Raw genomic sequence first — 16,927 nt, forward strand, 5'->3', positions numbered from 1 at the left:
GGACTCCATGAACAAACCTAAAATATATATTAAGAAGTCATCCATTGATGTTGGAGTTGGAAGACAAGGTGTACCCTGCTGTGCTAAAGAACATGAACCTATCACTGTGGCAATGGATGAAGTATTTGCCTCAACAAAGAGAAGACAAATATCATCAATGATGTCTCCCACATATTCAATGTGAGACTCCACAAACAAACCTATAAGATCTGGAAGGAAGTCATCCCATGAAGCTAAAGTAGGAAGATATGGTAAATCCTACTGTACTAAATCAAAAGCATCTGTGGCTAGAACTAAATTAGTAGTAGCAACAAGAGCATCAAGAGGTGAGATCTCAACTGGAGTTGTAGGGACCATGACTAAAGTAATTGGTGATAGAATTTCCTTTGGAAATGGAGGAATTGTTGGATCTCCATATGCTTCCCAAGAGTCATCCAAACATCATGAGTAAAACTTGCCATTCTAAGAGGAGCAAGACATTCCTTATTCATATTGTTATACAGAAAGTGAAGAAGTTTAGTAGTATATTTCCAATTAGGATTTGGTGGCAACATCTTTGAATAGAGATAAGGAAGGACTTTTTGATGTTCTCTTAGATGACCAAGTATTAATGCACTCCATTTGTGATAGTTCCGTGTTGTCAACTTTGGTCTAACACCAAATTGACATGTGTGACAGGACTCCATGAGATCAATTAATGAACCCCCCAAGATGCAAAAAAATCAATCAACCCCCCCCCAATGTATGATTTTGACACTTTATATGTAGTGCATGTACAATAGGCCATTTGTCAAATTGTACAAAGTGGGCTTCTGATTTTGCTATTTACAGCTACCTTTTGAGACTCAAATCTTTCACTAAGCACTGTAGCTCAGATGTACAATAATTTTGAAGAGTAATCAAAGTAATACAATGTAGAAAAGGACCTAATTCTGAAAGTGATATTTCTATCCACACAATCTCATAATTTGATTACAGATTTGGAAAGTAGACAAAAATTAAGCACTTAAAAAAAAAAAACCTGATTTGGAGTCCAGATGAGCCTGTACTAAGCATTTGAAATTACAAAAGTCAGGATTTATGATTTGTAAAAAATTTAGGAACAAAGAGCTGAAACATCCTACACCAATGTTAGATCACGAAATTCTATCCCAAAACAAAAAAAATTGCTCAAAAAAAGGAGTCTGTATGAGGTAGATATCACTATTTGAAAATTACCTCTACAATTATTTTTCTTGAATCACCACCATCACGCCTCCAAAAACTAATTGACTCTAGATTTTACCTTAGATGTTTGATTTTGGTGAAACAAAAGTTAATTTGGGGGATTGTTGACCTTCTAAATATGATGTCAATATCTGATTGGCACTAGCAAGCTCCAACCTTCACCTGCAAAAAATCTCTCCTACTGGCCTGATGGCCAAAATTTTTTTGGACAAAATATGCAAATCCAAAAAATAATGTAGAGAAATTGCAGAGACTAAATAATAAAATATACAGATCTAGAAATTAAATTCAGAGATCTAAAATGATCATACCAAATTCACAAATCGGGCCTTTGGGTGCCAATTTGCAATTTTTTTTGGCCTTAGATTTGAAAAATGCCACACATAAGCAAATTTATAGTCGAAATTCACCATATCGACATTCCAAACACAATGGTGAGGTTTGTTTTGGCTCTAGATGCTCCCAATAGCTGTGATACTCTGGATCTGGTCAAGGTGTCCTCCAAGAGGTGAAGTGAGAAAATGGTCTCCAACGACTATGTGAAGAGAAATTCCCTTAGCTTTGATACCATGTAAGAATTTGGTATAGCTTTGATACCACGTAAGAATTTTCCTTAAGGAAAAATCACCCAAGATCAAGGAACTGAAGCATAAGCACAAGAATAAACCAACAAGGTATGATCAGAATAACAATATCCAAAATTGATTTATTGTCATTCAATGTTCTGTCATGTCATGTACATACACACTAGGAGTGCCTGAATATAAAGGCCTTTGGAATGCTTCTAGAATGTCTAGGAGTCAGCACTTGATAATTCATACAACCAAACACATGTGCACCAAAAGTGGATTATCCTCCATTAAGCACATGATTAAGTGCGATGATGAGAGGATAAGCCTACAAAGGTGTAGCATGTAAAATTATGTTGTAGATACCATGTACTAAAATATGAGTGTGAATAACTGTGTTGTCTACATGACAACTTAGTTAATTATGCAAACTCTAGTGTTGTAGACACCATGTGTTGAATTAGAGTTTCTTACTCTAGTGTTGTCAACATGACAACTCATAAAAGTATGCAAATTCTTATGTGTCAAACTAATAAATAATAAAATAATGCATTGACCTAGGTAAACTCAAGTAAAGTGTAATAAGTGAATACTTATTTACACCAACAATTTGAAATTTCTTCCTAGGTAAACTCTAATTCTCATTCACAAATATGCTCATGACTTAAATTTTTTTCTTAAAATATATTCAATATAACTCTTTTAGATTTTCCCCAATAAACTTTAGAAAATTTATCTCTAGATTACTCCAATAATATTTATAAATATGTTATAAAAATGCTTTGCTAAATCTTCTTTTATATGTATGTATGTATGTATGTATATATATTTTTAAATGGCTCTATGAAGTACACACTCTCCTATGAAAGAGAAGGCAAACAATTTTTTTTGCATAGATAAAATACACAACTACTTGCTCATGGTGTCCAGACCTCCAATAGTTTCAAAACCTCTCTTGTTATTCAAAAATCAGAATGGAAGGGCAGAAAAATCCCCGTACCCATAAAAGGAATAACATCACTGTTGAAAAACGAAAACATAAATTGATAGTAACCCTAAAAAAAACCTTTGCCTTGACAGATATGCATGGGAGGACAAAGATCCAAGAATTGACCTCCGAGATCTGGAAGAATTCCAAACTAATCCCCAAATCTTGTCCAAATATGGATCAATAGGAAAGGAAGCAACTAAAGGACGGATAACTATGAAAAGAAAAAAAGATCAAAGAAGAAAAATCCCTAAAGACAATTGAAAGCTTGGGAGAAAAATAACTTACAATGTGACCAAAAGGGTTGTGAATCATTTTGGGAAAAGTAAGGTCCCTAGGTAAATTCCTCCACCAAAATAACAAAACATTAGGAAAAACAATCAAGAAAAGCTTGGAAGATGAGGAAAGTGTAAGATTGAGACAAGAGGCTTTATTCTTGAAAACAACTTATGCACAAATTATAGATTCAAGGCAATCGAACCATAAGCTATCTCCAGATCAACAATAAGGTAACCCTCAATCTAGGTATTCTCAAGTTATCTCCCCGGTCAATCTTCTCCAATTAGATCTCCCTAGCGATTTCAATTTGAGTAAGCCTTGGGCTAAGTTCCTCTCTGCAACTAATAGTATTCCTATAGGACATAGGGTTCCTCCAAGAAATTTAGTTTTAAGCCCTCCCAACATCCCTCTATGCAGTGTGATCCTTTGCCTTCCATTCCTAAGCCTAACATCTATTTCCCCCCATTGGAAAATTGCATCTTTAGTATCTCATCTCTCCTAGGAAACATCACTAACCTAGAAGAGAAACATTATCTCTGAGTTTGATCCCCTCCCCCTCGATCCCTAAGTTCATAGGCTTAGGAAAGCCAATTCAGTTGGTGGTTTAGATACCCAAAATGCAATTTTTTACTCCTTGAATCTCTAGATTTTGCAGAGGAAGACTTCCTAATCATTACCAACTCTGGCAACAAAAGTAGATGAATGGTTTATCTATTGAGTAACTAGGATCACTTCTACAAATGTAATAACATTGCCATGGTATTGGTGCATTCCAAATGTTGAATTGAATGTTTTGCAAATTTGAGAGAAGGAGACACATCTCATCAAGAGAGATGTCTCTATGGTTAACCATCATTAGATAATAATAATATATTAACTATATTATGTATATATGTATAAGTAGATGTAAAAATATTTGTCTAAATGATGATTTACCAACAACAATGTATCTCATGATCAAATCAATCCGATTGAAGCTACAACCTTAACACTCCCTCTTAGCTAGAGAGGATTGTTATCGAACACATTATGCTCTCAAATATATAAAGATATATCATCTCAATAAGATATATTTGGAATGACATATTGAAGGATATCAACATATATCCATTAATTTAAATGTTATCTTTCAATATAATCTAAAGTATGTTTCAACAATAAATATCAATCATATGATATTCATTGTACTTATATTCTTATGTGCACTTGCATTAAATCCTTGATGCCTACCAAAAGAATATGATATAACTTAGAAAAATATGTGTTCAAAAGAATATAATATATCTTAGAAAAATATGCATTATTTGATCCTTGATACTTCAAGATAACAACTAAATTATTCTATTTGATAATAACCACGATCTCAAGGGAACCAACTTAATGTAGTTCATCTTGACGAGTACCATGATCTTGAGGTAGGATTTGATCAATATGATCATCTCATAAACATAATAAACACCAGAATCAACATCATGATACCTACCAATAATTATATTATTATATATCCAAGAAGGATATGAGATATCTACTCTTCAACATATTGTGGGACAATAATCCAATGTCATCAATTAGATAACAACATGATCATAATGACATCAACTTAATATAGTCTCCATTAAGAAAAGTATCATGACCTTTGACACACTCTAGGACATCAACTTAATGTAATCTATCATTATATGTTTCTTATCATGATAATAGAGAAAGAACACAAGAACAATAAATGTAGTGAAGAATTGGGCATGATCATAAAGTATCAAACAACTCGTGAAATCACTATGTCAAGGAAATAAAACCTATGCACACACACACACACATGTGCACACATATACATACATACATACATACATGTGTAAACTTGCTTGATATATTGATATCAATTTCAACATATTCAACCAAAGCTATTATTTTATCACTTCCTCTTAGCGAGGGAGGATATGATCAATTTATAAATCTCATATTCAAGTTTTCATCAAAGACACTTATACAAAATTATATCCCTTTAAGAATATATATACTATATGATTTTTGGCACTTTCCATGACACAAACATAGTCATCAGATAGTCAATCTTGATCTCATGATTTTTGACTCAATCGAGAAGTATCATGATTTACTTATTGTCATGCCTTTCGGCACATTCCAAGACAACAATTTTAATGTATTCTATCATGACAATGGATCAAGATTACAACACAACAACCACAATATCATGATTTTTGGCTCATTCTGGGACAACAATTTAATGTAGTTGATCGTGATACATTTTGTTAACATGATTACTAACACATTCTAGGACAATAACTTAATGAAGTCTATCATGATAACATGGCCAAGCTATTTCTAAGATCATCACCTTACAATAGTAATCTCACACATATATCAAATGAAATATCATCACCTTTCATGACATAAATCACAACAACACCATGTAGTAGCTCAAATGGCATCCACCATGAACCTAGTCAGAGGGTGAGTCCACTATAGCTTCCCCTAGAGGGTGGAACAAAGGTTTTCACTTCAAACTTCTCTCTCATAGAGGAGAGTCCATTAAAAAGAATTTTACTTCAAACTCATCCCTTATAGAGAAGAGATCATTACAATGGGATTTCACCTCAAAATTCTCCCTCTCAATAATAATCTTGGGAAGTTAGGTCCTCTAGTTACTCCATTAGAGGTTCTCTTCACCCAAGGATGTCTCTCAGACTTCTTCTAAATCTAATATCAATCTTCTGTCTTTCTTGTGATAAGTTGTTATTTCCTTGTGATGTACACAAGGGTAGGCCCATATTAATATTATAGTCACACACATGTATTTTAGACTCCCTTTGAGTAATAATCTCTTTATCTCTTACATTGCTTTTGAATAAGTTCTAGACTCCCTCTTGATATAGAAGGATACTCATAATCTTAATCATCAAGGATTTTTGCTTCAAGAGCCTCATTTTATCCAACTTGATCATTAGATAACTAATGAATTCTAGATCAAAGTTTCTTTGGAGTTTCTATCATAAGATTGAGTCTGCACAATATTTGGTTGCATGTGTAAAGTACCAACCTTCTTTTCCTGCAAGAACATTCCTAGACATAAAGGAAAAGATCAAGGAAAATAAATCTTATAGTACGTATGGAAATACAATTAAGAGAGATTAAACAATGAGTAGATAAATGTGATACTCAAAGCTAATGAATACTTATATGTGCATCCTGATACAAGTGGCTTCAATGAAGGTCCATATTTGCTAAGTTAGAAAATGCCTTCATATAAGCATTTGTTAAACAACGAGAATTGAAAATTGGTTATTATTCCCCCCACGATGTAGAGTTCCTATTCTTATATTGTTGAACAACTTCCTTATATCTACTAATTTTTATATCGTTAAATTATAATAATTTATATTAATTGAATCATTCTCGTTGGCTCTAGTATTATGAGGTGTTTAAGTCATTTTAGATTTGACAAGTTTGGAAAATGTGTAATTGCCATTCAAGATTGAAAATAAACATCACCAACTCCATCATAGCCTCCATGCATGATACAAATATTGTGGTAAATGGTTTTATTCTCCATAATATTTTTTCAACCCCTTTATCATATTGTGTGATAGATCTTAATGAACAACACCATGAGCTCTCCAAATATTTGTCCTTTCAAACAATTTGAGGGAACACCATAAATATCAGGCCCCACTAATAAGTCTAATGTAGGAGCATCAAGCTTGGATTTTGGTGGAGTTATGCTTTTCATGGTTAGGGATGTGTTGGAGACACATTAGGGAACCTTTCCTCATGATTTCATAGAGATTAGATGGACTAAGTTGAACTTTGAGTTGTTTGTACCTTGCTGCTAGAACTATGTTTTCTAATTTCTGGGTGCCTATTGTAGGCCATGTAACTAATTATTCTTAATGAATGAGTGGATGTGATTTTCAAGGATTGAAGAGGGCCTATATTAATATTTATAGTTAAATACACATTTTCTAATTCTTCATAAGTTGGGAGATATGGAAATTCTCCCAGAGTATAAATTTCTGGCAGTTCTGCATGACAGTTTTCTGTGCATGACTTTCGGGTTGGATGCACACTTATCCTTGGTGGATCAGCCTTTGCACCTTTAAGGGGTTTTATATGACCTAGACTTATATCTTTGGTTTGAAGCTTGAGTTCTAATTTAATTAGAGCTAGGAGATATTGTGAGTTTGCTTGGATATCAATTTTTGGACAATTAATTTTTGTTGGAGGCCAACTTGTGGCTCAAGTATTTAATGTTAGTTTTTGGCATTTTGGACTGAATTTTGACTTAGAATGGTATAAGTTGGGGTTGTGATGAAGTATTTTAGTGATTATTCATCTATCTTAGAGAAGAGGAGGTGGAGAAGAGCAATTTTTTTCTTGAGTCTGTGGACAGAGCACTGAATGTGAGGTAGTTTATAGCAGGATTATGATGGAGTTGTGAGTGTGTGGATAGAGTGCCGAATGTGAGGCAGTTTACACTTGAATCTTGGAAATAGTTGGAGAAAAGCTAGGGCTGTGACTAAAAAGTAAGGAGATTGCTTGGTGGGCTTGTGAGCACAAGTTTAGATTTCCTTTATGGTTTCTTCTAGATTGTTGTTATGTTACAGATTTGGGCTAGCTTGGATTGGTTTTGTAAGTTGGATCTTGAGGGATCTTGTAGAATTATTATTGTAATTGCTAATGTATTTGGCCATAACTGAGAAGGCCTTACAACCTGACACATTGCATGTAACAGTTATATTTTATGAATGAAGAGATGTAATTTGGTATCAAATCTTGCATTATTGCTTCTCACTGTTGTGTTTTCATTGTGTGCTTATATAGTTGGGGGCTAGGAAATCTCCTTTGGGGATACTCTTGCCTTGTGCTACATCAAAGTCTATGGTATCTAGATGTTATTCCACCATCAATAGATGTTATTCAATCATATTCAGAGCTATCTTTTTGTCGCTTGTCTTCCTCTTGTCTCTATGTCTCTAGTGGTTTGAATCATGCCTGAGCTAGTAAGTTAGTGAATCTTATATCTTACTCAATAGCGCCTTGACCAAAATTATGCCAAAGAAAATGTTGGTAATGGACAAATATTTCTTTGCAACTTCAAAGTGACTAGCTCAAACACACTATGGTTCTTGACAATGGTTACTGGATTCATGTCTACGTTCAGTTATGTCATAATTTCTTTGGCACTCACAATGATGTTGATTCTTGTATTTTCCAAGCTTCTTGATGTTACCAAGGTTCTCCCAAATAAGTCAGTTGTTAATATCTTCACCTGTTGATGCTAGAGAAAGAATCTTCTTAATCAATTACACTCCTTAACCAATGTAATAATTGATTCTATTAGTTGCAATACTTGCCAAACATGGTCTATCAATTATGGTTCTTAACCACTGTAATCCCTATTGTTGGAATATGAAACTTAGCCCCACTCTTTGAAAAACTACTATAGTTCCACCTTCAATACTCCTTGTGAATGAGCTCTATCCATATACTTCAATTTTTATAGCTTCATTTATGATTAACACATAAACATTGACTAATATTCTACAAAAATGATTGAATGACCATATTTAAATCAACCTCACACTTCCATAAAGATGACTGTGATGAATTATTGCATGTTCTGGACACATGACAATGGTTGTTTTAAATTCTCATCTCTCTTGCTTATGCACAATTGAACATTATTAAATAATCTGCCTTAATCTTAAATAAGTTTGATATCCTCATGTTTTATTTCATTTTTCACAACAATAATAATCAACTCCATCAAAATTCTATAAAATATCTCATTGAATATAAATATAAACTTCTAGAATCATATCAAAATGGATTGCCTCTATATTACTCCAATTAAATAGTTCTCTCGAAAAAAATCCTAAAAAATGCTTAATTCATATTTCTGTACAATATAACCATTTGAATGTATTGTTGACCAAAATACATATTTATTTGCTAAAGTTTTGACTCCACTTTTTCTTCACCTTCATGGACATTGAATATGTAACAATCTATTTTGTCATCATCCCAACTATCCATCTTGTCCTCGCAATGATAGTTTGAATATTTGCTTCATATATATATATATATATATATATATATATATATATATATATATATATATATATATATATATATATATATATATATATATATATATATATATATATATATATTAATGATTCAAATTGTCAGCTTTTTTTGTCTACATCAGCTACTCTATCATTACTTATCTATGGTCTACAAAGGATTTACTTTAATCATCATATCATATGCTTTATTTAGTATGTAGGCAGGTATCCTTTTTCCATCATATTTTGTTCATAGGTTTGATGTTTGTTGTCTGTAGATGCCAAAGACCATACCAATTCTCTGAAGTTGAACAAGAAATATCTCTCTATTGTAGGTGTCTATTGTTAAGGCTTACTATTGACTGGGTTTGAGAAGGTGTATTTCTTATATATCTCTGATTCATTTAATCACTTTCTTACATTTGTAACTTGGCTATGATACCATATATCTTGAGTAACTAGGATTTCTTCTACAAATGTAATAACACTACCATGGTATTGGTGTGTTCCAAATGTGTAATTGGATGTCTTATAAATATGAGAGGATGAGACATGTCTCTATGGTTGACCATCATTAGATAATAATTGTATGTGTGTGTGTGTGTGTTAATAATAATATATATACTATATATATAGATAAGCAGATGTAAGAGTGTTTGTCTAAATGATGATTTTCCAACAACAATGTATGTTATGATCAAATCAATCTGACTAAAGCTACAACCTTAACACTATCAAGATCTTAGGTTGTATACCCATTGGAATGGGCTAGAGGATGAAGAACCTAGCATTGTTAAATGTCTAAGGGAGTGCTGTGAACAACAGGTGAGTATTTCTATCTATACTAACCACTTGATTTACTTTCATTTTTAGAAGATAGATATTCGAAATGGATTCCTTTCAACTTTGTGTTGTTTATTAAGGGACACTATTTGAAAATTTTAAAATGGGAACACAACTTTAATGAAAAATTGGTTAATAATCTTCAATATCCTTCTTTGTACATTTGTAAATCCCTTCCGCCTGAGCTTAATCACATGCAAATTTTAAATAAACTTGGGATGAGCTTAGGCTCTCTCATTGGTATTGATAATTCCTCCCTTGAAATTAATTTCATTCTAAATATAAAGATAGGACAATATGAACCTAGACAAAAGAAAATAATAAAAAATCAATCAATCTACAACCTGTCTTTCTCAAGATATGAAGGAGAAATTAAAGAAATCATCAAATCATACTCTAATAGAACCATAAACTACATCAATAGAACCTTGAACCTTAAGGACACCATTGGAGAGTTTCAACTTAGAAATAGAAGCACCTCGCTAGTTAAATCCATAGTAATATCAAAACAACGTCACAATCCAAACTAGTTTAATAATGAAGGAAAAATATTAGCAAAGGATACACTAGAGGATAGAGAGTTCAGAGAATTAGTTAAAGAAATTAAGTCTTTAATAAACTAGAAGAACAAAGAAGAAGATCAAGGAATAATTGGAAAAAAGGAAGAATCTTGGTATGCTATAGACAACATTGAAGTTCTACAACTCAAAGAAAACACATTGTGATAGTGCAACGAGTGCTAACAATATAACTCTTCTTTTGAGGAAATTACTATTAATAGAAGGACCTATAATAAATTACAACATAAATTATTACTAAAAAAATTTGATATAAAAGATCAAGTTGCACTAATGGAACAAGCCCATAAGATTCATCATTGCTATCCTAATCTACAACAATGGGTAATGAGTGGCAAGGGACAAAAAATTGGTAGGAGAAAAGTAGTCACAACAGAGAAAGGCATGGATGGATTTTTAGAGAATAGGGATAACAATAAAAAAGTAACTAATCAAGAACCTAAGTATAACATAAAAAAATATTTTAGCAAAAATCTAGTTAGAAGAAATGCCACTATAGAAGATGGGAATCCTCCCACTACCAACAATGATGAGTTTTCCAAATAGTAACCTTGGATACCTTAGACCCCATAAATGTAGACCAACCAAGAAAATATTTTGTCAGAGAATCACAAAATTAATTTCAAGAAGCATGAGTAGATAGGGTACTAGCAGGAGAAATGAATCAAGAAGACCTCGCCAAAGAACAAATAAATGAGTATCCCAAAGAGGTTTCTACTGATCAAGAAAGAAGTACCTTGCATTATAAAATTTTAGAGGAAGGGGGGATTTGATATGAATCTCTATTACCTCAACTAGGGGACACAATAAAATAAAGATTCAAATTTAATCCCTTAGTTACAAACTTAGTCCAAGACAATAGAATTCCTCTAGCCTCACTAGAATATTGGGTTAATATCACCATGATGAGAAAACCAAAAGTAGGAAAACAAATTTCTTATAAATTCTGGCAAACCCCATCAAATGAGAAGGACCCTTTTGAGGAGACATATGATATTTAGGGCATTATTCAAAATGAGGGAAAGATGAGCAATTATGAGAGGCTTCTTCCAATAGAAGTAGAAACCTTTATGAATAGACTTAATTAAGCCAACCCATCAAACAATGCAAGTAGTAATGAAATAGAAAATAGTAGAGGATTTGAATTAAAGGAAAACCAATTGTACAAAGAGTTTGGGGTGTTAGATATGTTAGGACAAGAGGAGGAGAGCACTAGAGGAAAAGCTATAGACAGACAAGTTAATGAAAATAAGAAAGAAGAGCTTGATGAAATAGATATAAGAGAGGAGATGCTACTAGAATAGAAAGATGATGAAGAAGTACTAGAAGATGAAACTATATCATCTAGCATAAATAGTGCAAGTAGTAACATTGATAAATTAGGCATCTAAATCAATCAAGAGGATTTAGAGGCTCCTAAATGTGGTAAAAATATGAAGAAGCGTAGAAGAAAATCTCTTGCTGAGATGAGATTTGTAACAAGAATGACAAAAAACCAAAAGAAGATATATAATATTTTGAATGTAGGGAAGGGGAAGTTCCTTCCCACAAGACCATGAGGATAACCACTTGTAATGACAAGGGTTTAAATGCCCCAAGAAATAAGCGCCTATAAAAGTGTAATTTAACCCTTGTTGAAGTCAAATCAATCCTAATTCAAGAGACTAAATTAGAAAAAGAAGAGGGTAACCGACTAAGTAAGAAACCAGGGCAATAGAAATCAAAATTAGTGGAATCTATTGGAGCGTCCGGGGGCTTTAGAATCATATGGAACTCAAGGAAAGAAGACTTTATCAAAAAAATCTCCAAAAAATAAAGGATGGGAGGTAGAATCCAAAGTTCCAATAGTAATCTACAATTAACTCTTATAAATGTTTATGGTTTGACATAAATAATGGAAAAAAAGAGCTCTGGGATGAAATAAACACATCCATGGAAACAAAACAAGCATATAACTTCTCTATCAAAGGTGATTTCAATGAAATCCTAAATCTAGAAGAAAATATGGTGGATCTTAATCAATTAGACAAGTCATTGCAGATTTTAGAGACTGATTTTAGAAAAATACCCTACTAGACTTTCCACCCAACAATGGGAAGTATACTTGGAACAATAAAAGACAAGGCTTTTGTCACATAGAAAAAAAGGCTTTATAGATTTATATTAAAAGGGGATCTAAGCACTTTCAACTTAGTTATACATTCCACAATTCTATCGCATGTTGGCTCCAATCACTTCCCAATTTGAATAGACTTTTAAGAAGTCCAAAAACTAGTAAGGAACTCATTCAAATGTGAGAAGATGTAGTTTCTAGATAAAAACTATATGGACAACATCATACATTGGTGGCAAGAAAGTATTGTGGTAGGATCTAGAATGTATTTCTTTGTCTCTAAACTAAAAATACTCAAAGAGAACATCCTAAAATGGAACAATGACAACTTAAAAAATATATTCAAGGAAAAAATTGAAAATGAAGAAGAATTAAAGAAACTAAGTGAAGAAATAATAAATAATGGAATGGATAATGAACACTATACCAAAGAAAAAGAAGTATTAGCAAAATACGAAGACATACTAGCAAAAGAAGAAATCTTCTAGCACCAAAATCTCTTAAGACTTGGCTAGAAGATGGAGACCATAACAAAAAATTCTTTCATAACAACACTATTAACAATAGAAACATAAATAGAATCACATAAATAAAAAAATGATGTAGGAGATATTGAAAAAAAGCCTTCTAAAATATTAGGAGTGTAAGAATTTGCCTTAGGAAAAAATTCACCCAAGAACTAAGAACTCAAACACAAGCACAATTGTAGACCAAAAATGGATATGATCAATTAATCAGAGTATGTCTTAATACATTGCTCTGTTCAATATATGCAAACACACTAGGAGTGCCTATATATAAAGGCCTCTCAGGAAGCACCTAGAATGTCTCTAGAAAGAACCAAGAGATAAGCATCATGACAATTAAGCACATGCCTTATCCATCATTCTAGAAGATTGGATAAGAATGACAAGGTTGTAGACACCATGTGCTTAATTAGTGTGCTAACTCCTATGTTGTAGACACCGTGTGCATGCAAGAGGTGTAGACTCATGTGTTGTCAACATGACAACTCAAAAGGTGCGCAAACTCCTAAGTATCTCACAAAATAAAATAATGCATTAACCTAAGTAAACTTAAGTAAGTGTAAATAGTAAATACTTATTTAAACCAACAAGGAGTTTTAGTAAATTTTTATAACATCATTCTAAACAACCTTGAGATTTCTAACCTTAAAGCACAAAGAAATATGGACAAAACCATTCCCAAATTAATTACAGCTGGATACAATACAACATTAAGTAAACCCTTCTCAATAGAGGAAATAAAAAATACCCTTTCAACATGAACCCAGATAAATCCCCTCAACCTAATGCCTTCCAAGCATTATTTTTAAAAAAATGCTAGGATATACTAGGTCTAGATCTTTGGAAAGTGGTAGAAGCTTCTCGTAATCTAGGATCTCTCTTGACTGGGATTAACCACACTTATGATGATACCCAAAAAATAAAACTACAACGAGCCCAAAGACTTCATCCAATAGCGTTATGTAACAAAATATATAAAATCTTAATAGAAGCCCTTGCCAACAAGCTTAAGAAAGTCCTGCCAAAATCAATATCAGAAGAACAAACAAGTTTTGTAATAGGTAGGTCAAAATTTGATGGGATTATTATCATTCAAGAAATCATACATCTAACCCAAATCAATATGGAAACATGTATGTTAATAAAACTAGATATTAAAAAAGCATACGATAAAGTGGGTTGGAGATTCTTATGCAAAACCTTAGAAGCCTTCGACTTCTCGAGCAAGGATAAATTTAGTGGTGAATATTCACCAAATGATTAAGTTCACTCATCGAGGACCTTGAATTTGGCAAAAAATATTACACTTTCATTGTGGTCATGTCCCCCACACTTATGGAAATTGGGTCCCATGCTTAGGCCAATCACCAATAATGATACACAACTATTTTTTATTTTGGTGATGACTTCACCAATCTAATTTAATTTTTCCACACAATAAATTATATATTTTTTCCTTCAATTTTTGAGGTATGTCCTATTTGATGGTCACATTCACCAATCTATGGTAACATTTAAGTTAGGTTATATGTAAATTACATATACTTGACAAGTGTCTCTATTCCAAAGACTTTTTGGGGATCCTTCCAATCTTTGGCCCAAAATAGTATCTGTTGTGGACAAGTGTCATTATTCTAGAAACTTTCGTTGAAACTTGTTGCTCTTTAACATTTTATCTCAAAATAGGATTTATTCCATTGATGTAGGATCATCTTACGGTTATTAAAAAGTATTATTTTATTTTGAATAATAAAAAATTATGGTTTCTAGGTATTCGTATATTTGGTTGTGATTGTTTGAAATAATTAAAGATTTACCAGGGTTTTACCAAATTTTCATACGAGGGAAAAAAATCGCTATTAAAATTAATTTTTTTCCTATTTTGAAAAAAAATTGCCAATACAGATTATTATTTTTCCCCTAAATAATGTTGGTTTTGCCACGATTTTATATATTTTTCCAAAGGGGGTTTCTTAAAGTTATCCTTATTCTCGAGGCAATAGTATATCCACTCTCAAAATGTCAGTCCTAATTAATGGTTCTATAGAAGGATTCTTTAGTATATCTAGAGGAATTAGACAAGGTGATCCAATTTCACCTTTCTTATTTATAATCATGGTAGAATATTTTGGCGGAGCTATAAAAAAAACTCAAAAAGAAGGGGAATAAAAAGAGTGATGGCTACAGAAGATATCCTCCCTATAACACACCAATAATTTGTAGATGATACTATTCTCTCAGGAATTAGTACGATATTGGAAGCTTTAAATTTTGAAGAAATCATACAAATTTATATGGAGACATTAGGGAAAATGGTTAATGTTGAAAAATCAAAGATATTCTTTCTAAATACTTCATTGAAATGGAAAGAATGATATGTAACATTCTAGGATTTAGGAAAGGATCCTTCCCTAGTAAATGCCTAGGGATTTAGCTAGAAAAAGGAGTGAGAGAATCCAAGACATGAAATTCAATTCGAGAAAAATTTGATAAAAAAATCAAAAATTGGAAAGGGAATTGGTTACCCAAGTAGGAAGAGCCACCAAGATCAGAGCATTCCTATCGCCCATACTGACATATCAAATGTTTTGCCTCCCTATTCCAAAAGGGGTTAAAAAGAAACTAGACATCAAAATAAGAAATTTCTTCTTGAAAGGGACAAATGAGAAGAAGAAACAAGCTATGATCAAATGAGATAACATCCATAGACCAAGAGAATATGGAGGCATAGGAATAAAAAAATCTAAATTGGCAAAATGAAGCATTGGGGCCAAACTAGTATGACATTTATATCAAGAGAAAGATAGAAAATGGGCAAAAATCATTTACCATAAGTATCTAAACAACAATGAACCTTTCTCTATTTTCCGAATTAGAAACTTGCATAAAGGCTCCAAAATTTGGGACTTCATGGTTCAGTGTCATCTCATCATTAATAAAAATTTAACATGGGAAATAGGAAAAGGATCAGAAGCCCTTTTTTGGGAAGATTCATGAGATGGAATCCTAATCCCAAATCATTTCAACCTCTTAGAAAATATCAATAATAGATTAGTATCCCTTTGGGGAAAGCGCATTATCAACTATTAACAAGTAAGGGTAAGCGAAGGAAAGGAAACTTGGAGCTAGAAATCAACCAAAGAAACCAACCTATCAACACAATAAACATATATTACAAAAAATTATTAATAATAGGCTAATCATCCACAAAGATAGGGTAGGCAAACTAATTTGGGGGGGATCCAATAACGAACTTTAATAGTGTCAAAAAAGGTTATAATTTGTTAATCAACTCCCATAGATGGGAAAGGGAAAATATACCTATGAATTTATGTTGGGACTCAACATGCCTACCTAAAGTAGGCATGTTTCTCTAGGTAGCAATAAAAAAGCCAAATACTAATAGTAGAAAAATTTATGAAAATGGGCTTCGAAGGAATATCAAGATGTCTTCTATGTAAAATTGATTCAAAAACAATAGAATAATTGCTATACTAGCGCTCATTTTCAAGTAAATGTTGGCATTGGTTATACCAAAGATGAAACTAGATCTCAGTGGCATAAAATAATCTAGGAAGTCACCTAATCAATTGGCCCAACTTTGGCCATATGACACTTTATAGCAAGTTTTTGAATATCTTGCCCTCTATAATTTTATGGGAAATATGGAAGGAAAGAAACAAAAGATTATTTGACAAATTTGAATTGACAACCCCA

The sequence above is a fragment of the Cupressus sempervirens genome, chromosome 9, assembly GCF_028749045.1.
Source record: "Cupressus sempervirens isolate cs-2001-9-10 chromosome 9, ASM2874904v1, whole genome shotgun sequence".
Classification (NCBI taxonomy): domain Eukaryota; kingdom Viridiplantae; phylum Streptophyta; class Pinopsida; order Cupressales; family Cupressaceae; genus Cupressus; species Cupressus sempervirens.